At 34.0% G+C, this 23517-nt stretch overlaps 1 protein-coding gene and 1 pseudogene across 2 annotated transcripts in view; one reads left to right on the top strand and one right to left on the bottom strand.

Annotated features, from left to right (window-relative positions):
- The window catches only part of KCND2 (potassium voltage-gated channel subfamily D member 2), a gene marked incomplete at both ends in the record, with an annotated part of 440203 nt that overhangs the window by 411641 nt on the left and 5045 nt on the right, over positions 1-23517 (bottom strand). The window lies entirely within an intron of this gene.
- Positions 17436-18479, top strand: LOC311168246 (small ribosomal subunit protein eS25-like; annotated as a pseudogene). Its single transcript has 2 exons — positions 17436-17469; positions 18095-18479. The product of its transcript is annotated as a small ribosomal subunit protein eS25-like (transcript).

Genomic DNA, 23517 nt, shown 5'->3' with positions numbered 1-23517 from the left:
ATAATATTGACAATAGAAGGAGGTTTCTTCAAGTGCATTTCAACCTATTAGCAGACCTTGATTCAGTAAAAGGAATGTCGGGCTGGAGACAGGCGTCCTGCACTCCTATGGAGGACCTTTTAATAATCAGCTGAGCCTGAAGGTCAATTAGTCAACATCTCTCCTTTAACAATGATGCAATGACTGGTTTCACCCACTGATTCACAGCAGAGGAAGCTGAGGAGAAACACAAAAGGACAGATGGAGAGAGAAGAGGGTGTTGGAAGGGGAGAGGAAGAGATGGCCAGAAAGAGAAAGAAAAGGTAGACAAAGAGAGACAAGGAAGGAAGAGGAGGGTGATAGTGGTCAATTTATATATTAGTGACTTTTAACTCTAACTGGCCTCAAAATATGCTAGAGAGCTTCTTCATAAAACAGATTGATGGGTCTCACCCCCAGAGTTCTGTATGCACATTATCTAGGGTGGGGCACATATGAGTTGGGATTTCTAAGGTATTTCCAGGTGTTGCCAATGATGATGGTGTGGGGACCCCACTTTGAGAACACTGCCAAAGGTCTCCCTCTACATGTAGAATTACAAAGAGGAAACAGGTATAAATCAGATTGTTCTTTAAATGATTAAGAAAATTGTCTCAGGCCTCCCATGTGGCCCAGGGGATAAGTTTCAGCAATGGCCTAAAGTTGATCCCCAGCCAGGGAGGTGACCCACATGGTTCAGCAGATCTCTCCTTTCTCGACCGCTGCTCCCCTCAGCAGTATATTTCAGTCCATCTGCCTGTTCTGCTCCCCACTCTGTCTCTGGTGAATCCTCTCACCTCCCCCACCTCTGGCCTATACCCCAGTTCTTCTATGAAAAAATAAAGAAATAAAATCTTAAAAAAAAAAATTGTCTCAACCATCTCTCTAAAAGTCATCATCCTTTCTATATTCTGTATTCTTCTGTTTCAAAGTAATGGATTTGTTCAAATCATTATTAATTATGTTTGTGCTATGATTAAATGGATTTATTTTACATGTCACCATGTATCAGAGATACCAAAAAAAAAAAAAGAAAAAAAGTCCAAGGAAATAACACACAGCAGCAATTGCTGGTGCGGCAGTGACAGAGAAAATTGTTAATCTCATGCATTGTTGGTGCAATTTAATTTGACCTAGATTTGACGCAATGTGAAAAATCCTTATTAACTCAACAGCTAAAGGTATCATTGTAACCGCAATTCGTAACAGTAATTGAGCATTTATTTTGTGCCAGGAATTTTGCTAAGTACTTTGCATGCTATGGTATGTAATCCTCCCAATAACTCTAAGAAAGTGAAAGGATCCCACTATGCTTTTTCTCAGTCAGATAAATTTTTAATTATTCCCATGTACAGGCTTTATTTTTGAAAGAGACACTGCAACACACAACAAAGATGCTTTGTGCATATGTATATTCAGAATGAAAGCACACAGGTACATTCTTGATTTCACCAATCTAAAGAGGCTTATGAGAATCAAGTTTATTTTCTCCTACTCTGGATTAATATCCATGAAAATAGTTTGGAATCTTAGTCTGTCCAAAAAGAGGCTGGAGTTATGAACCGCATTTCCTCTAATTCTGCCATTATCAAAACTTTGTCCTTGGCATAATACGGAGAAGTAATAGGCAAACTTTTTAAAATTTAACTTTGGATGCTAAAAATGACTTAAAATGATACATTTAGAAGAAAGCACATATGCTAGATAATGCCTTTTCTGAGTTTGCAAGGGCAAATCTCTAATGATCTTATCTTTATCTTAAACCTTTTATTCCAAAAAAGGAAATAATAGCTCTGTTTGGAAATGCAGCTCTCCACTTCATGAGAAAAGATGACCAATTTTGTTGTTTCATAATATGTAGAGGTAAGACTAGCTGCATTTTTCACAATTATAGGTGAGTTTGAGCATAGATCTCAGGGAGTAGACCTCATTATCTACTCTTTCTCAAAAACCACAGTATTCCCCTTCATGAAGTAATTGTCTCATCTCTACCTGCAGTAATCTATGGAAATTTTATTGTCAAAAGACAGTTTTCAAGTCATTTTGACTTGTAATATCCATCTCCCCATCTTTTCTTTATAACCAGTGTCTGCCAAACAAAGCAAAATATATTAGCAAATAGAACTTTGAATTGTATAAAATGGAGCACAGGTAACAGTGCTTTGTAAAGGATGGGAATGGAGGAGACTGAGGTTCTAATGTCTTGTGTATACATCTATCTCCACCTCTAAATAGCTGTGAGACCTTGTAAAGATCACTTCATCACTATACATCTCTTTTATCTTCTATGAGAGAGGGTTACACCAGATAGTTTCTAAAATCTACTCAAGTTCTTTGAACTTTTGATGCATTCCAATAAACTAATTGTGTACCTGGCATGGTCACAGGTTAAGGGAATTCCAGATACCATTACAGGTAAAGTTCTTGGATCAGAAATATAATATCAAATACAGTTTGTGCGTGAGTTCTAATAAGACTTATTTATAGTAGAAATGAAATCAATAAGCTGCTTATATATTACCATTTTAGAGTCAAATATTCAACCACACATACATTTTTAAGATCCTTTTGTAATAGCATGCTTACTATATTAATTAACATTACTTCAAATGCATTGTACATATAATAATTCATCTTGTGAGAATAGTAATGCCATTAGATAAGTTGTTTGAGAACTGGGTTGAACTTTTAGGAAGTCTTTGCTAGTGATAGGTTACTGCAGGTGAATTACTAAGTAAACAATTCTCTGTATCACATATATTGTATATACAAATATGAGGTAGAGTGATGCTGATAGCAACATATAAAAGTGCTAATGTGTAGCTTGTTCTAACAAGTAAATAAAAGCTATATTTAAAAATGAAATACATAATGCAGGGATACTGAAATGGTACCCCTGACTCTGATTCTTGCAAGCAAAAAATTTTGGTTTAAAAAATTTTTTTTCTCTCTCTCATCTTTCACACACACACACACACGATAGTGAAAGTATAATAGCTATGACAGTCTCACTTCTTATCCAATTCTTAACTCATCAATTGTAACTTCTTTATTTATGTCTGTGAATGGTTTTCCAGTACATATATTGCTAGGAAAGTAAGACAAAACAGAACCAAACAGGCTAAAAGACACATCTTGCATTAACCACAAACCCCTCTTGCACCCTTTCACTTACACTGGTGATTCATCAAAAGCTAAAAGCCATAGCAGATATAGCTTAAGAGCTATGCTTTCTAATAGTAGTACTCAATTATTATTAACTTGCATGAGCAGAATAAAAATGGATCTTAATTCTTTGTGTAGTCATCCTAAGATTAGGCTTTGAGAGAAACATTTCTTACTTTGTTCTAAAATACATTGTTTTGAAGTCATTAAAGCAAAAAGTAAAATACTTCAATCAATGTCCTCATTCCAGAATTTTTTTTTTTTTTTGTGGCTGGTTCTGAAGACTTATTTTTAGAGATTATTAGCAGGAACACTAGAAATGTATGGCTGGATAAGGAAGTACTTTCAATCATTCATCTTCCAAATCACACTGAATATTCAATTTAAAATCACGAACTCATCAATCACTAAACAGCTAGACTGAACGATGTAAGTGGCCAGGAAATTTTAGTCAGTGGCCTGGTACATTTCATATTTCTGGTTGTTCTCTCAATATGAAAACAATAATTTTGTTTTCAGTGCCACCATGTTATGGTGACATGGTTGGAATGTCCTAGTTAAATGAGTTCTGTTTTTTGCTGCTTTTTGTAAATTTACAATTATATTACCACAGCACATGATAGCAGCCCAGCCCTTCTAGATGCCCATGATCCTTTTGCATAGAGGTCATTCTCAAGATGTATTTGCTTAAGTTAATATCTTTATTTAGAAAAACAAAAATTTATTAGTCACACAAGTAAGATAGTAACTAGAACTGCTTTACCTTATGAGATATAGCTGCTACTCACATGCAATTATTCAAAATTTAAATATTTGATCCCAAATAATACTGAAAATACAACCCTTGGCCCCCAAGGCTACTATACTGAACAGAACAGATCAAGAGCACTTCTGGCATCACAGATAATTCTACTGGACAATGTTGAACAAGATTCTCATGCATCAACATACTTTGAAAGAGTATCAAGTTACAAATGAAAAGTTAATGTTGTTTATAATTTTTCCTCAATAAAACAAACTTATGGGGGCCTCCCTCGAGGTGCAAGGGGTTAAGTTGCAGCACTGTGAAGCTCTCCACAGACACTGCAGCACTAGTTGGATCCCCGATCGGGAGGAAGCCCACATGGCGCAGCAGACCTCTTCTGTCTCACCGGCTGCTCCCCTCAGCGGTATATTTCAGTCAGTCTACCTGTTCTGCTCCCCACTCTGTCTCTGGTAAATCCTCTCACCCCCCATGCCTCTTGCCTGTACCCTAGTTCTTGTATGTATAAATAAATAAATCTTTAAAAAAATAAAACAAACTTATGAAATATTTAAATTACTTCCAGAATATTTCAGCTACAGACCTGTAGGGTTGAAACTCCATGAGAAATGATAGCAGTTCATAAAACAATCATGAGCAGAAGTGTTTAAAAAATAGACTTTGAAAAATTGATATAGAGAAAGTTATTTGAAAATAATTTCATTTAAAAGAGGCATCATGGGAATGTAAATTTCATATCAGAGCTTTCAATTAATAAAAAGAACAATGGAATCATGTCTCCTTATCATCTCAAAGTTGCAATTCTTAAAAACCAATAGCTTAAAAAATTCTTAGAAAATAATTGCTAAGTGGATGAAAGGCTTACTGTTTGGGTATTCTAATTGTTCATTCTTGGCTCCTTTTATTGATGTCTCTTTTCCAGCTCTGGCTCTGGTTGCTTCCAACTGAGCAAACAGATCCAAACACTCTCTCAAATGTTTGATTCTTCATTTCTCTAAGAATTAGAAAATAGCTCCTCTCAATAATTATATATAGTATAATACTGTATTTAAAATAAATAGAAGTGTAAATAATTGTAAGGTAAACAAACTATTCTTCCAACTGTAAGTGATAAGCACCACCCAGATAATTAGGATGGCTATAATGAATTATTTTTAGTTCATTATTTTAATGTGGACTAAAACAGGCTTTTTAAAATAATTACTATTCCCGTATGATCACACAAGAGGCACATATTGAGTTTTGAAAAATGAAGCTAATTATTAGCACTAAGTCTTTCTCAAGAGAATTATTTGAAATTGGAGAATTATTAAAAATAAGTCAGAAATTCACTTTTAAGAGATTAAACTGAAAATGAGATTTCCTCTCGCCATAGTACTAGGTATTAAACTTCTTAAGATCCAGCACTTTGAATCATTTTGAAAATTTGTGGGACAAAAGTCACAATTAGAATTATGGCTACAAAGTTCAGTTAGATGAAAGTGGTGTATGAACATGTAGTTTTCCAGAATTGGGAGAAATGGCAACCTCAAATAAAACACTTTAATCTCTTATAAACTGTACACAAATAAGATCCTGACCCTACTGAAAAGAGACTGAATAGCTATATATAAGTATTCCAGCACAGAAAGAGATATGCCAGTCTTTCTAATGTGTAAAAAACAAAATTATATCTTCAGTATGATTAAAAAAAATAAGCTTGACCATTTCATGTAATACTTGTGTATTCAGTTTTATCCCCAAAATTCCCATGAAACCTGCTGTGGGGTTCCACCTCAATGTCTATGAATCCTGTGTGTGTGTGTGTGTGTGTCTGTGTATGTGTGTGTGTGTGTGTGTGTGTCTGTGTGTTCTTCAAGGTAGAAACCAAGCCTCATTAATCTTTGTATCCTTAACACTTAGCAATAACATGACCAGGGTAGGCATTCAAATATTTGCTGTAGAAATAGAAGAACAGAATCTTGATGTTTTCTAATAGCTACCAAAACAGAACATTATAATATTCTTGCAGCCAAAGCTGAACTAAACTGATGCTTTATTGAGTTTGCTTTCTTGGCATCGATATGAATTCTTAGTACTACATATTGAAAATCATTATCTCCAAGCTGAGATAATTTCCCTTTATAAATAGAATACTGCATACTTTTTATCAAAACCAACATAAAAATCAGCCAAAAAAAAAGTCTTCAATACCCAGAGTATTAGATCAAATTCAGTTAGATATAGGTCCTGATCTCTAAGTTTGTAAGATATGAAAGAGAACAAGATAAACATAGACACCTTATGAATGTATTTGATATATATGGGTATAGGGACAGTTATATATATATCTGTGATATATATGTATGTGTATGTATATGTGTGTGTGTATATATATATATTTATATATAATAGAAATATAAACATAAAAGCCTGGTAACAAGCCATGTGTTTGCCTAAGAAGGATATTTCTTGCAAATCTTCACATCAATGATTTTTTAAAATTGTTTCATTATAGGAATGGCTTTTATTCAAGTCCTAATTAATGTTCAGCAAACTCTGAAGTCATCCTAAGATGTTTTTTGTCACCTACATGCATGATAACTCTAAATTTTAAGTTAGATGAAAAATCTTAATAAATATGCATTTTGTAATCATCTTTTTATTTTATGTGGCACTAATTATAATCGGATCCAGTGATTTTATAGGTTATAGGTAATTAGTAAATCTAATTATTTCTAGGGGGGGAAAAGATTAAGATTGTTAAAAATATTGCTTGTCCATTCATCAAGGTTAAGCTGACATTTTCAGATTCTCATGCCAATTATTGCTGAGATGACACACAAATATGCAAGTCAGATAAGAGTCAAAAACTGACTTCTTATATTCAATATAAACTCTATTTCTAAAGCAGTGAGCCAATTAATTCTCTCTGCTACAATGAAAATACATTTTATGCAGTCATGTATTATTTCAAAGATGTTTGGAATAATAAATTCAAACACAAGATGTTAGAAAACATCCTCTAGGCTGTTTTCCTTCTGCAATAATATAAAATAAACAAGGCTCCACAATCTACCCACCTTCTCATTAAACTATTTCAGAGTGGCTGTGTTGAGGATTATGTTTCATCTTCAGTGACTTCAATTAAGAAACCTGTAAATCACAGACCAATGAATATCTAGAATTCTCTATTATAGTCTTTGCAAATATACTTCAAGAGCAGAAAATTCAGTTTAGTCATTACTGGTTCTGTCACACTTTGAACCAAACCTTTTCTATAGTATTTCTACCTCCAAAGGGACGATTTTACACTCCTGTTACTAATTGTTTAAGAAATATAATTTCTGAGCCTGTGTATTTCTGTGCTTGACACACATGCTTTGGAGACAGATGAAACTACCATCAATTCTTTCAAAATAACATTCTGTTTACTTGTGAAATAAAGGTCATGCCTTTATTACAGAATCACATGTAATACAAAACAATGCATGTAAACAGAGCTGAGCATAGTGCCTGACCCAGGGTAATTACTCACTAAATGAGAGCTTCTGTCATGATGATGCTAATGATGATGATGATTGCCATTTCATCCCTTGGACTGATTTTGATCAAATAAAGAGGAACAGGGAAGCTGCATGTGTCTGACCCTTTTCCTCTATCCATCCCAGCTGTCTTAAAAAGCTCATTATTGATGATCCTCCTGAACAGAGAAGGGAAAAATCATCACAAAACTGAATGAACCTCAGCTTCTGGTCAAACAGAACCAGAATAGCCCATGGGTACTGGAACAATTCAATTAAGATTTTTAATATACTCTTTCCTTCTTTTCTCTCTTCTCTCTTGGACTTTAAGTGCCTGATTACACTGGGTAGATGCTTTTGGAAACAATAATCTAGATAGTCTTTATTGATGACAAGGACTCCTTTATAGCTTTTCCAGAAGAACATTCTCTATTGTGTGTTCTGTTTCATTTTTATAATACAATTAAACAGACTCATGGAGAAGCTTCAGCCATGTAGCTAGGTAACACTCACACAATGCATTTTATTAACTCATAGAATAAAATTTAACAAATGTCAAAAAAATCTGGCAGAATTTATTCAGTATATAAGGAAAGAGGAGGAAAGGTCTTATAGTCTTCCAAGTGAAAATAAAGAATTTGTTTTCCCACAAGAGCAATGCAAGTCATTGCACTTAGGTTCTATTTAGAGACTGACTATTAGTATAGTGGTAGGTCAGGCTCTCAGTGTACTGGCTTCTAGTCAGACTAACCTCAGAGGATTTGAGTTCAAGGCAATGAGGGTCTCCAGAAATCACATTACATGATAAATTTTGAATACTTTAGGAAAGATGATCCCAGCAAAGAGAAGTCAAAGGAGGGGCATGATAGCTCTCCTCAGGGAGCCCTGGGAAGGATTTGAAAAAGAAAACATTTTGTCTAATCTCTAAAGTCCAATTTGGATAAATGGATGATAAAGTATGGCTGCTCAATTTTTAAAAGTTTGATAAAAATGGCAGTTGTGCTATGAAGAAGTGGGTTGCCTGAAACTTCCAATTACATGGAATATTACAAAAGCTTATAGAAGGCCACATAAAAATAGAGAATATATTAAAGAAGCTTTCAATTGGTGAAGGTTTAAAATAGATGACCTACAGTGAATATTTAAACTTCAAATTTCTATGATTCTAACCATATAAAGAACTAGTATTCGAAAAATATTACTAAAATGTCTATATCTATGAATATGTCTGCTAATATATGTAAGAAACATGAAATATGAACGGTTTAAATAACCATTTGCAATTTACCATTGCAAATGAGTGAAAATTAATTAGGGCCAAAAAGCAGGAACACTGAAAATATTTAAATTAATTGTTTTCTTATCATAGACATCTGTCTCTCAAAATATAAGCAGTGTGTTTATAGTAAAGACTCATTGAATATGTCTCAAAATAATTATTTCTGAAACAACAGATCTATATTAGAGAGAAAATATAACACTCTTAATGGTAATACTTTATTATTTGCCAATTTAAGTTGTGCATCACTTAAAACTATAATGGACATGGGCCTCCCTGGTGACGCAAGGAGTTAAGATGAAGCTGTTGGTAACCTCTACAGCATGACTTTGATCCCCTGGCTGGCCAGTGAGCAACCCACATGGCGCAGCAGACCTCTTCTGGCTTGCCCGCTGCTCCCCTCAGCAGTGTATTTCAGTCAGTCTGCCTGTTCTGCTACCCATTCTGAATGTGGTGAATCCTCTCACCCCCCACACCTCTGGCCTATACCCCAGCTCTTGTATGCATAAATAAATAGAAAAAAAAAACAACTATAATGGACATAGGTATCTTAAACCATTTGGAAAAAAGCAAGTATAGGTTATGTTTTACCATACAAAAATAATAAACAACATATACAGAAATCAGCCTAAACATGAATTTACAATCCATTCTTACAAGGATGCTTAAAAAGAGGTAAGGAATCACAGATAGGAGAAAACACTCAAATATGCTCAAATATCCTTGCAATTTTATATGCTCCATGAACTCTAACTTGACTACAATAATTGATGGCTGATTTCTGTTCTTCCCAGCTGAGGCAAACAATCCTTCATTTCATAAAATCCTCACACATTTTATTTCACACAAACACAAGTATATTTTTAAAATATACTGAGCCTCTGTAGAGTCAGTGAAAGGCCAGGATTAAAGTTGGTTTAAAAATCCAGCTCTGCACAGAACTTAATCTCTTATACTTCATCTTTCTTCATGGTGCCATGTATGTTGTCTGGCAAATAGGAACAGTCAATAAATTGAATTAAATGAAATCTGGATTCAGTATTTACTTGTGAGATATGTGTATGACTGTATTTGTTTTTCTGTATTTCTAGGCAATATTTTTTGTTAAACAATGGTGTTTAAGTATGTTCGACTGTATGCAACACCTAAGATATACCAATTTAACAGGATACTAATAAATACTAACCTAAAGGGAATAGAGGAAATAGTATTACAGAAAATAGTATTACACAGAGGCAAAGGAATATATATTTCACAAATTATTTGGGGGGCTCAAGTGTGAAGACCATAAAACAAAATTAAAATGTCATCTAATTAAGTCTCTATTCAAGTTCCTACCCTCCCACTAGACTTGTTTCTCCAATTTCATAAACATGAGTAGAATTTTTATCCATTCAGAAAGAAAATTTTAATTTATTCTGTAATTTATTCCATATTTACTGATCATTTATGAGTGACACAACAATGAGAAAAAGTATAACTTATAAATGAAGATGGATTATTATTTGTATAATGATAATTATTTCCAAATCTATACACAGCAGAATTATTTAAGATTCAAAAAGTGACAAGTGATTCTAGACTTGGTTCAGTCAACATTCAACATATTCACTGAGTCCAGAATATTCTCTGTATTTTTCTGCTGCTGAGAGTCTGTTTCTTCCAGGTAAAGAAACTCTTCAATGCACCACTATCACTGACATTACTAATTGGTCTTGGTATCATCACTGGTGACCTGTGACATGCCTAAGAAGTTATTTCATCAGTCAAACAGGAAGCATTCAAATTCTAATGGAGCTAGTATATAAGAAAAAATTATATATATATTTGTTTATACACACAAACATATTTCCATTTATTTGTAGCTCTTAATATACAGAACATTAAGTAATATGCCAGCTAGCAATACTCTATGTCTAGTGGTTTTGCCTTGGATTGGGAAATATTCTCCATATAGAGATTTCTTATGCTGATTGTCTACAAAAGCCAAAGGCATAATATATCCTGATGACAAAAATCTAGAAATTATTATCTGAAGCACAGAAGAATGACCAAGGATAGATAAATATAGCGATGAGCCAACAGCATATAAAGATGAGACAAATAGCAGAGAAATGTAGACTTCTTTTGAAAGTTAAAGAAAATGAATAAGGATTTGGAAAATGGTTTTCTAGAGGGATAAAACAGCATATAAAAATGATGAAAAAATTTCTAGAAGTTTGTATCATGTGTAATTTTTTTAATGTATGTTGACTACTTTGCATCTATGGGAATTTTATTTATGTAGATTTTTGTGTCAGAGGATGTTTAGCTGAGAGACAAATAGCAAGAAAGCACTGTGAGTAATATACGTTCCTAAAGTGGGATGAACCTTTACAGAAAAAAGAAAAAAAATGTCTTTATTAAACATCTATGAGTCTCAAAGCAATATTCTAGGCATTGTTATAAAACATGTGGGGGAGATAACAAGTAAAATCTGAGGTTTTTTGAAAAGAACTTTTGTCATGAGGCATCTTAATAAACACAACAGGCTACAGGATGAATGTTATAAAACCATGGACTTTTTTTTTCCTATTTGGTTCCTAGGGATACTACAAATAAACAGAAATACAATGTGAACTTAGAAATAAATTATTAGAAATAAATTGCAGGTGGGATAGCCAGATCTTATGGTATTTCTGTTCTTAATTTTTTTTTTGAGGACTCTTCATATTCTTTTCCATAATGGCTGCACCAATTTACATTTTCACCAGATCTTCACCAACATTTGTTTCTAGTCTTTTTGATAAAAGCCATTCTAACAGGCATTAGATGATACATCCTTTCTGTTTTGACTTGCATTTCTCTAATAATAAAGGATGCTGAACATCTTTTCACATGCCAGTTGGACACCTGTCCGTCTTCCCTGGAGAAGCATCTATTCTCCAGGTAAAGGACATTTACCCAATTATTCGCAAATATCTTTTCCCATTCAGTAGGATGCCTTTTGCTTTTGCTTAAAAATAGTTTCTTTCACCATACAGAAGCTTTTAAATTCATTTAATTCCCTTTGCTTACTGTTTTTGCTTCCCTAGTCACCAGAGGGAAAGGGGAAGTAGAGTGGGAAAATTGGATGAAAGGGATCAATTGTATGATGATGGATAGAAACCAGACTTTTATTTTAAATATTTACTTTACTTATTTATGCCTATACGAGCTGGGGTGTGGGCCAGAGATATGTGGGAGTTGTGTGTGTTAGAGAGAATTCACCAGAGACAGAGTGGGGAGCAGAACTGGTGGACTGACTGAAATACACTGCTGAGGGGAGCAGTAGGTGAGAGAGGAGAGGTCTGCTGGGCCATGTGGGTAGCTCCCTGCACAAGGATGGAACTCGTGCTGCAGCACTGGAGAGCTTCACAGTGCTGAGACTTAATCCCTTGGCCACCAGGGAGGCTCAGAAACTAGGCTTTTAAAGACAAGTATAATGCAGTCTATACAGATGTTGACATACAAGTCTATTTATATACTTGAAACCTATATAATGTTATAAATCAATGTTACTTTGATTTTAAAAAATAATAAATAGGTGGTATATGTAGCTCTTCAATAAAAATAAATTCCTCCACATCAACTAAAATGAAGGTAAATAAGAATTACAGATTCCCATTAAAATATATCTTAGACTAAAAGATTGAAAGTCATTTTGCTTTTCATATTACACATTTTAATAGAGCCAGTCTGATGTGTATGTCTTGCCTGAGGTGAGGCGATCAGACAGGTGCAGCTCTTGACTCATCCACGGGGCCTTTCTGCAGGAAGATAAGAGGATTTGCTCATTGTGGCTCAATTCTCCTATTTCTGGTAGAAGCACAGGTTCTTTTACTGGGATATCTTATCAGCAACATGAATTTTTGGTTTAATCTTCTCTGATATTCTTTCTGAAGAACTTCACATATCAAAATTGAGACTTGCTTCTCAAAATATATTCTATCATTTTGGATTCTAGCTTAATCTTATTTTGGCTAAAAGAGCTTTTCTGATTTTTTAATGTCAGTTGTAGCTGTGGGAACTTAAGCCCATTTTTAGTGGCATGGTCCTATTTTGGTTTCATCAGTTCTATTTTCTTATTTGGTAATGCTTACTGAGTATTAAATATTTAAAATACTTAGCTTATTTTCATTTATCACTCTTTACAGTGGCAATGGGAACCAAAATGCAGCAAAAGAAAATGTGGCAGTCAAGTGTGATATGAAAAAAGTAACACCATTTGCAAAGAGGCATCACAGAAGGTTCACAAGACTCTCTTTCCTATTTATATGACTTGGGATGAACCTGCATCACTTAACTAATCTCACTTCAAACCAAATTTCAAAACATCATGCCAGGTCTTCTGATCTTAATCACACTAAGGAACATAGAAGTCTGCATTAGATTGTATACATCATGATTTTATTACTGAATTATAACTTCTGACTATAGTTTTCCTTTCTTTACCAATACTGATGGCCAGAAATACCGTAACCATAGTTCATCAGACAGAATTCTCCAAAGCAGGAAATAAATTTTGATTCCTGGGCACAGCAATCTTGAATCAACCTTTCACAAGGCAGTTCTCTTTGCACCTAGACCTTGTGGGAAAGGTTTCTTGCATATTTCCCTCTATCTAAAAAGGATACAAATTATTTTGGAAAGACTAATGGCCATGAAAAGGCAATTAAAAAGCTCAGCATCAAATCAACCATTCAGTGGATTTTTACATAAAACTTCCCTTATGCTCAATTATAATCTAAGAATCGACCAGTAATTTGTTTTCTATCTTTAGGTGATCCATAGCTGAAATCCCTAACATATGGTTAAAAATTATCCTCTTTGGAAAGTAATTCCTTTCAAATCAATTTTCAGCTTATATGGGAGAAAAAAGAGAGTAAAGGAGAAAAGAAATATTTACCTGAAGGAAAGTTTAGTCTCATGAGATTTAGTCTGTCTTCATACTTGGTACTGCCTTGATTCTCAGAGGTCCTGCCCTTTCTTTGAGGTTCAGACTTCCTATTCTTTATTTTATTTGAGGTAAAGACTTCCTATTCTTTATTTTCATTATGATCAATTGAACAGTTAACTTATGCCTCCACTAAGCAAAGCTCAGCGCACCTATCCTTCACAGAGTTAAGTAATCAGTAACTTTAAAAACTCATAATCCTAAATTCCCAAAACAGAACAGTTGTGCTTTATTCTATTTGCTCTCCAGAGTACTAATAATTATTATCCATGAAACATTATTCCTTAGTACATGATGGGATAGGGCTTTTGCAATAAAGATCAGTTTATCACCTGTATTCAAGATTACACACACACTCTCTCTCTCTCTCTGTATATACATATACACATACATATTCATTAAACAGTACTGAATACAAGCACTTCTGCTCCTTTGTCTAGATCACTGTTTTCAATGATTTGTTTCAAACCTCCTTTAAAATTTCATGTCAGCTCAATAATATTCCAGGATGATAATACTAGCAATCGGCTGAACATACATTCTTTCATATCAGTGGGTTTTAACATTTGTTGTGAGATTTGAAAATGCAAATATCATGGTTTCCACTTCCAGAGACTATTTAAATTGTTTTGAGTGAATGCTAAGAATCTGCATTTTTAATAAGTATTTCAAATAATTTAAATTTTGATGATCTTCAGTCCAGACTGAGAAATGTCATTCAGAATATGTTACAGTCTATAAATGAATCTTGTAATTTTTGGAATTTGTGTATTTTGATCAAAGAAATTATATTTCCTATAAAACATCATTGTATTCTTACATTATTATGGATTTTGCATTATCAAAGTTTATATACTATATGTCCAAATCAGAAATAGTTCTAAATATTTTGTGAAACTATTGGTGCAAACACTGTTCATCATGTTGTTAAATAACGGGCTTATAAATATCCACATCACAAATTCCTCTTAGACTCTACTCTTCTGAAAAAACTCTCAGGAAAGTGAGATGCTTTCTTTTTTGGATAAACAGAGCTATGAAACATGCTACCCTTTCCTTCTTTTCTCTGGCTTCTAGGAAATTCACAGTTGATTTTTGCTCAGCAATGCCTTATTTTATGTAATTTTTATTCTCCACTATATCCCTTTCATCTTTAATACCTGGTACATGTATTCTTTGAACATTGGCTGAATAAAATGTAAAAGATTATGCCTATAATTTCAAAAATGTTTGCCAAAGGCATATGGTTGTTATAATTTGGCAAACAATAATTCATTAATTGTTGAATTTTCCAAAAAAGGTTTGCATTTTTGGAAAAAGCTCAACATTTCAGCTACTAAATTTAAACCTTGATTTAATATGTGTCTTTAATGCACAGCACTTCATCTTCAATAATCAGTTTCTGGGCCTCCCTGGTGGCCCAGGCGGTTGAGCACAGCACTGTGAAGCTATCCGCAGCCTCCGCAGCATGGGTTCGATCCCAGCCGGCCTGGGAGCTACCCACATGGCATGGCAGACCTCTCCTGCCTCGCCTGCTGCTCCCCTCAGCAGTGTTTTCGGTCAGTCTGCCTGTTCTGCTCCCTGCTCTGTCTCTGGCGAATCCTTTCACCCTCCCACACATCTGTCCTGTACCCCAGTTCTTGTATACATGAATAAATAATTCTTAAAAAAAAATCAGTTTCTGCCAATTTGGTGATACACTAGAGATTTTTTTTCTTTTATTTCTTTCTTTCTATTACAGTTTATTAAGAATTGCTTTCTTGGGGCCTCCCTGGTGGTGCAAGGAGTTAAGCACCGTACTATGAAGCTGTCTGCAGCCTCTGCAGCACGAGTTCAATCCCCGGCTGGCCAGGGAGCAACGCACATGGCACAGCAGACCTCTCCTGTGTTGCCCGCTGCTTCCCTCAGCAGTGTATTTCAGTGTTCTGTTCCCTACTTTGTCTCTGGTGACTCTTCTCACCCCCACATCTCCAGCCTGTACCCCAGCTCTTGTATGCATAAATAAATCTTTAAAAAAAAAAGAATTGCTTTCTTTCTCGCCTTTCTGCTACCCCCTTCCTTTCTCCCTCTATCCTTCTCTCACTCCTTCCTTTCTCTTTCTTTCTCTTCTAGTTGTTCATATTTAATGTATATAATTTGATGAGCTTGGGGATAAGTATAAACCCATGAAACCATTACCACCAAGGCCACAGATATATTCATCACCTCCCAAAGTTTACTCTAACTAGGGTCTTTTTCTTATGCAAGGAAAATAAATACTATATTAACATTACAGTTAATATGTTCAATCATAACATAATAACAATCCCCCATATAATACCTATGTAGCAGGTAATGCTTTAAAAACTTTACATCTATACATTTAATTTCCATAAAAGGCCCATGAGATAGATAATATTTATATATTTTACAAATAAGGAATTTCAAGTGGACAGAGCTGAACTAACTTGACCAGTGTCACTGAGTTGGAATTTAAATACAGGTCATCTCTAATATAGAGCCTATATAAGGTCTTTTTAAGTGAATCATCAAAGGGGTTACTGCAGGAGAAGATATCTAATTTTAAATAACATCTGATAGTTTTTTGTATATAAAAATAAGGGAAAAAAAGATTCCAAATGTCACAAGAGGGCCCTCTTTTAACAGGAGTTTTATAGGTTAATGGAACTTTAAAAAAATAATAATAATGAAATTTAAATGTTTCTTCCCATCTCCCACATACCCAAACTTCTTAAAGGTAAAATTATCAATAGTTTGTGTCCTCCCAGAAAAATAAAAAGAGGGATATGTGTATACTAAAAATGCAATATACTGAATTACATATACATACATTTTATACCGATGTATATGTATTTGTGCTTCTTAAATGTAAATGTATATTTGAATATACAGTATGAATTCACATATTTTAGTAATATTTAAAATATTATAGATCCAGAAAATGTTCAGTGAATAATGTAGGTGATAAAGAAATAAAAGGAATGTACATGACCTGTAATTTCTTAATTTATTCAAAGCTTGGCTTAAAATATTATATTTCAGAACAGAATGCCACATTTTGATTCTTGATTGGAAAACGCCTCCCTTTACTTACTTTTAAAATAAATAACCTTTATTTAGTTGATTATTAAGATATTTGGATTCTATGCAATAAAATAATAAAGTTTTTGCAAAATCAATAGGCACTTATCACCACTCTAGGGTTAGGGCAACTGTGAATAAAGAAAGTATCCTATTTCCATAAAGAAAAGTTTATAATCATTTTCTAAGTTGGTATCTTCTGACATTTTGATTCAAATTTATGTGCTTTTTAGAGTTAAAAGCACCAAAACTATATTTTAAAAAACACAACAGATCAGCATGTACACACTGAAAGTTAATTATGCTTTTTTGAAAATTATTTTCACTGACCAAAAAACCCAAGGTTATCTATGAAAGACTGGAAACAATATTCACTTTAATTTCTATAACTGAGAATTTCCTGAAATGGAATGTCCTCTTTACATTTATTTCAAATCCCATTTCACACTGATGTATCCCTTTCTGAATGACTATACCTTGAAACTAGTGTACTTGTTTTCTAACTACAATGGTCTGATAAATTAGACAAGATAAATAATGTGCATTCTTTCGTGATTGTTTATATTTGCAAAAAGCATTTTATAAAATACTATAAAGTATTAGAAAACCAATTCAATATGGGCCTTAGTTCTCCTTCTCAATTTCAAAAGAATGTGTAAACCAAAGCCTTGTGAAATAGTTTCAGGTTTGATGTTTATCCTATTATTGGCTTGTACATGATTGGCCTTGATTTTAAACACATAGCTGAAGTTTATAAAATGTTTCACATGATGAAAATATTAGAGCAATATTAGAGCATGATTTATTTTATTTATTTATGCATAGAAGAACTGGGGTGTAGGCCAGACAAAGTGAGGGGCAGAACAGGCAGATCTACTAAGATACACTGCTCAGTGGAGCAATGAGTGAGACAAGAGAATTCTGCTGCACAAGACGTGGGTCACCTCCCGGGCAGGGATGGAGCTCAGGCCATTATGGTGATAGCACTGAGACTGAACCCCTAGGCCACAAGGGAGGCCCCCAAATAGAGAAATATTTTCTGTTAGAAAAATGAATCCAACAAGTCATGGACTTGACTAAAATGTTAGCTATGACAGCTATACTTACATTAATTTTTCAATCCAAAAAGATGAATGTAAAAGTAATATTAATAGAGAAAACATAAATTCTTCACATTGACCTATATCCAACCATATGTACTTCTTCTCATTGATTCCCATTGTATCATAGAAATTCTATTTTTAAATACTGTATGGTCCTTTTTGTCCGACATCTTAGTGAGGCTGCCGTGATAGCCGCTGCTCTCTGAGCTTCGCGATGCCTCCCAAAGACTGATAAGAAAAAAAAAGATGCCGGAAAGTTGGCCAAGAAGGACAAAGACCCAGTGAACAAATCTAGGGGCAAGGCCAAAAAGAAGAAGTGGTCCAAAGGCAAAGTTCAGGACAAGCTCAATAACCTAGTCTTATTTGACAAAGCCACTTATGACAAACTCTGTAAGGAAGTTCCCAACTATAAGCTCATAACCCCAGCTGTTGTGTCTGAGAGACTGAAGATTGTGGTTCCCTGGCCAGGGGAGCCCTTCAGGAGCTCCTTAGAAAAGGACTTATCAAACTAGTTTCAAAGCACAGAGCACAAGTAATTTACACCAGAAACACCAAGGGTGGAGATGCTCCAGCTGCTGGCAAAGATGCATAAGCAGGTCCCACAAACTGTACATTTTGAAAAATAAAACTTTATTAAATAAAAAAATACTATGTATGTATGTATTAATTTATTTATTGGCTAGTACAAGCAACAATTAATGCTATGATTTTGGAAAAATTCAGCTATATCCTCCAAAGTTGAACACTCTGATCCACCAATTGCACTCCAAGTTATAGACAGAGGAGAAACATTTGTATGTGTCCACAATGCACATATCATTAGTCTTCAGAAAAACTTAGAATCATCCTGAATGTCATTAACAAGAGAGTGGCTGAACTGTGGAATATTCACATAATGGAATGAGGCATTACATAGGAACCAAAAAAAGAACTATAATGCATAGCAACAATATGGATGAACCTTGGTGATATAATATTATATGCAAGAGCTCAAAACTGCATGCAGCATGATATTCTTTTAGAAAGTTAAAAAAATCTTCCAATTAAAAATGGAGTTTTAAGAATGATAAATACTGGATACAGGAATATGGCGACTCCATCAGACAAGGGCAGAGGTATACAATGGAAAAGGAAGTACTTAGGATTAAGTAAATATCAATGACAAAACTTTGGTTTGGGGGTATTACATTACTACATTATTAAAAATTACTAAATAAATAAAATTATTGAGGGTCATACATGGATAAATGAAAAAGGAAGTAAATTTTGTAAACCTCAAATAGGACAAAAGCAATAAATCATGGCTTAGTTCTTTAAGCACTTAGTATTTAGCTCTTTTAATGTATTTATTGAATTGTAAGTTTTTCCTTATAATTTATCAATTTAGCTTCATTTTTAAAGGTTTCTCCTAAAATATTAAAAGTTTCTGCTGACTGCCCAATTTTCCAGCATATTAAATTCAAAAAATTTCAGGGAATTAAAGGTAGAATTGTTTTCTCCTTAGTAAGTCTGGGCTTAAAATGTTCTTTTATGTGTTTTTCAAAGTAGAAACTACTGCTTAAACAAGCTTGACAATAGTACCTCAAAATATATCCCATGTTATAATGTTTAACTGAGTATCTTATTTCTTTTAGGTTTTAACATGTATTTTCACTTAACGAAGAAAACATAACATGATTTTTATATAAATTATGAATTTACTGTTATTTCAAATTTTGAATTTTTTCAGACAAGTCAAACAAATGATTTAACACTGATTTTACTGCATACTCTCAATACTTCTGATATTAAAATCAACAAAATCATAACTTTATATAATTGTCTAAAACTGAGTTGAAACTTCAATTCAATAATGAATTCTCTTATTTCAACAAGATTTAACAGTTTGCAAAACACAAAGGTATGAATGATAAAATGAGACTTATTGTGAGCATTTGCTTATCCACGTTACCATTTCATAGTTCACATTAGATTCTATCTATCCATCCATCCACCCACATACCCATCCATCCAACTACCTACCTATACATCTGTGTATTATCAATCTATATCTATTATCAGAGTTTCAGTTATATGATGAGAAAACTCTATCATTATCTATAGGCCTTTTTAGTTGTGTAGATACTTTTGGTTTTGTTTCTAATATTTTGTTTAATGATGGTAATAGGTATACAGTCAAGACAAATATGGAAGGGGGGAAAAAAAAAAAGCATCAAGCTTTGAAGAGCATTAGACTTCAAAAGATCCCAGAAATCTAGCTTATGTTTCTTCTATCTAGATCTGTGATTTTATATTTCCTACTTTCTTCATTGTAAACTGAGCCATTTCTACAGGATGATTTGTAAAGACCCCTGCAAATCAAAAATGCTTAATTTTAAGAACTTTCTAAGGAAGTTGAAAAACCAAACATTAGGGGGAGTCCATAAAGCAAATTCTTTTCTGATCCAATACACATGTGTTCTCTGTCCCCACATGCATTATCGAGTATTTAATTTAAGAAGGATACAAATACATGTACTTATTTTTCATTCCAAAACATCACATTTGGTCAGCACTGGAAACATTTCCACAAATTCTCTCCAATTATCCATTCCTGATTATGTCTTATATTCTAGATTCTTAACAAAGCTCTGTCCCTGTAAGTTTTCATTATTTATCTGCTATACGCATGGTCTCAATTTAATTTAGCTTTTAAAATATCCTGGCAATTTTCATAGATTTCAAGATATGTAAACCATTTTTTCTTTCAAACGTACAAAAATAACCAAACACCTGAAGAGAATATATATGTACCTACTGCAAAGTGTGAAAGTAAAAAAAAAGGAATGACAATATTTAAATAGAATACAAAGCATATGTGATATACTTGATATTCTTAACCACTAACCTTATAATTAACAACTGTAAGTCTGTTAATCTATATTAAAAATAAATAATTATCTTCTGTCATTTCTCAGATAGCTCCATATCCATTAAAAATCAGATTTGTCTTTTGGGTTACAATATGGAATTCATTTTTACTTTTGAACTAGCTTTGGCTATGTCAGGTGGAGATAATTTAATCATGCATTCTCGTAAAATATTCCATTGTCTGGGAAATCTTGTGAATAATCAGATATAAAATTTAAGTTAAAGAAAAATGAATCTAAGTAAGGATGAGGATGTACGCAAGGTGAAGAAAATGATGTTAAATGAACATTTTTAAATGTGTTTTAATGTATCAGAGCTTAAGCTCACTTTAAGCAGAAACCATATCCTATCCCTCCTATGTTCCTAACTCTCTAACATCTCCCCATTACATCTAGAATGGAATGAGAAGTCTCTACTACTGTCCCTGATATCCCACATACTCTAAACCCAAATACCGTTCAGAAAGTATCTGCTACAATACAAAGCCCTCCCTCCCTTTGCTTCAATTGGCAATACACCAAGCTTCCTCCCACTTTGAAGTCTTTGTATCTTTTTCTCTCTTCCTCTAATTCAGATATTCACAGGATTTGCTTTGTTTCCTCCATTAGCCAACAGCTCAAATGTTCCTCTTGAATAAGCTTTGTCTGTGCCAAATCCAAAATATAGCACACTTCTTACCCTGATTTCTTTTGTCCGTAGCACTCACAACTATCTGGTACTATATATTTATGCAGTTGTTCTCTGACTCTCCTACTGGGATACACAGTTCTTAAGGTCAGGAAGTTGGCAGCTGTGTTCACTGTGGTAGTCAATAACAGGTAGGAAGAGATCAGCAAATTCTGTTAAACCAAACTGAATTCTCTGAATCACATTTTGATCTCCTGGGAGTATATGTTACTGGCAAAACTTTGGGTTCCAAAATCACTAACCGGTAATCTTAAAGTGAAAAAAAAATGAGTAAGATGGAAGAATCAGGCCCACATAAGAGCAGAAAAGACAAGACCTTTTACTTTAGAACAAAATCTTCCCATTTTATTTGACATTATTTCAACTGTCATCCTACTCTTCAATGTTATTTTTTTCACATTATTAACTTCTGATAGCTCACTCCCTATTCTCCCCACACTTTTTTATGATTTAGTTCTTCTTTACATAATAGACTTGTCAAAATTTCCAATGTAAAATAGACAGCACCATGCCAGGATACGTATCAACATGTATATTACATTTTGTATACCGTTTTTTATTCACTTAGAATTGGAGGGTCTTCCTAACAGAGACTTCGTTTATCTTATATTTCACTTACAGACAATAGTTCCCTATTTTTAAATCATTCAATTTTATGCATAAATGAGTGATTCAGGATGTGACCAAAAAAAAAGTCACAGCTTGTGTTTACTGGATAAGAAAGAGAATGGCTTTCTAGGGACTAAGTACCATGGAAGTCTCTTTTGACCCAAGTGCAACTTGGCTGCTTTAGAATAAGAATAGGGCTTGAGAGAGAACACAGTATATTTCTATGCTGTTTCACTTACATCACGAGATATAGCCACAAGCTTCCCAGAGGCACCTGCAATTTACCCAGCCTGCAGTAGAAAGCAAACTGATTAAAAAATAGCCATTGACAGTCACTAATTGTAACCTTTGCAGAAGAAAGTGTTACAGATCAAGGAGTGAAGAAGTGCCCTAGCCCTCCCTAGTCAAAAGATAAAAATAAAAAGGATGAATTGTGGTAAATTTAAGGACAATATTTTCAAACAACAAATTTCAATTTTTTTTAACATTGAAAAAAGCAAAAATTTAGATTAGTAGATTATTGTTAATGTTGAAAGGGCACTGTTCCTGGCTCAGAGCTCTTCAGGGTCTGCAGGAATCATCTCGCCATGATCAGCAAAACATTAACATAGACTTTTCTACATCTGAGCACTGAACTATGTAATAGTAAGTACTGAAAAAGGTACAGACCCAAACCATAAAAACCTTTCGATTTAGTTAAGAGGACAAGCAGAAAAACCATAATTTTATATAAAATAGAATTCATTACTATCAACTGTAATTTCAAATATAGATGCTATAGGCTTGGAAGGTTGAGAAGACTTCATAGAAAAAGATTAATCGAAGGAGAAAACTAAAGGACAAAAATCTCCAAAGGAATCCATTAAAGCAAGGGATGGGACAAATGTACATAGAAACAAGGACACGGCATTTCACCCCTGGGATTTTTTTAAATATCCCACACCATCAAATCTAAATCTAGCTGTCAAAGCAAGTGGAAAACATAGTCTATTTCTTTCTCCAATCCTTCCCTCTTGCTCTCACTCTTGCTCTTTCATGCGTGTGCACGCGCGCACACACACACACTCACACACACACACACACATTTGTGCTCAGAAAACAATAAAAGACATATGGCGGGGGAGTGAAACCAGTTTATAACTTTGAAGGAAAAATAATACTTCATTTTCTTTCTATGACTGTTCTTTTCATCATCCCTGTTCTTTCCACGAAGTTGTTAAATTGTATAGTTTTAACAACCCACAGGTCAACTTTTCTTTTGGTAATTCAGGCAAAAAAGATGATTTATTTTCCTCTCCATTAGGTTAGGTAAAATACTCACAGTCAAGAAGCCTGTCCCCAAATGGCAGAGCAGGCCATTGATTAGGTGAGAACATATAGTTGGGCTGTATCAACTGCATCATAATAAACTCTAGTAGTATGTG

The sequence above is a fragment of the Talpa europaea genome, assembly GCF_964194135.1.
Source record: "Talpa europaea genome assembly, chromosome: 3".
Taxonomy (NCBI): domain Eukaryota; kingdom Metazoa; phylum Chordata; class Mammalia; order Eulipotyphla; family Talpidae; genus Talpa; species Talpa europaea.
Note: the sequence above shows the minus strand (reverse complement) of the source record. Positions and strands in the feature narration are given on the sequence as shown.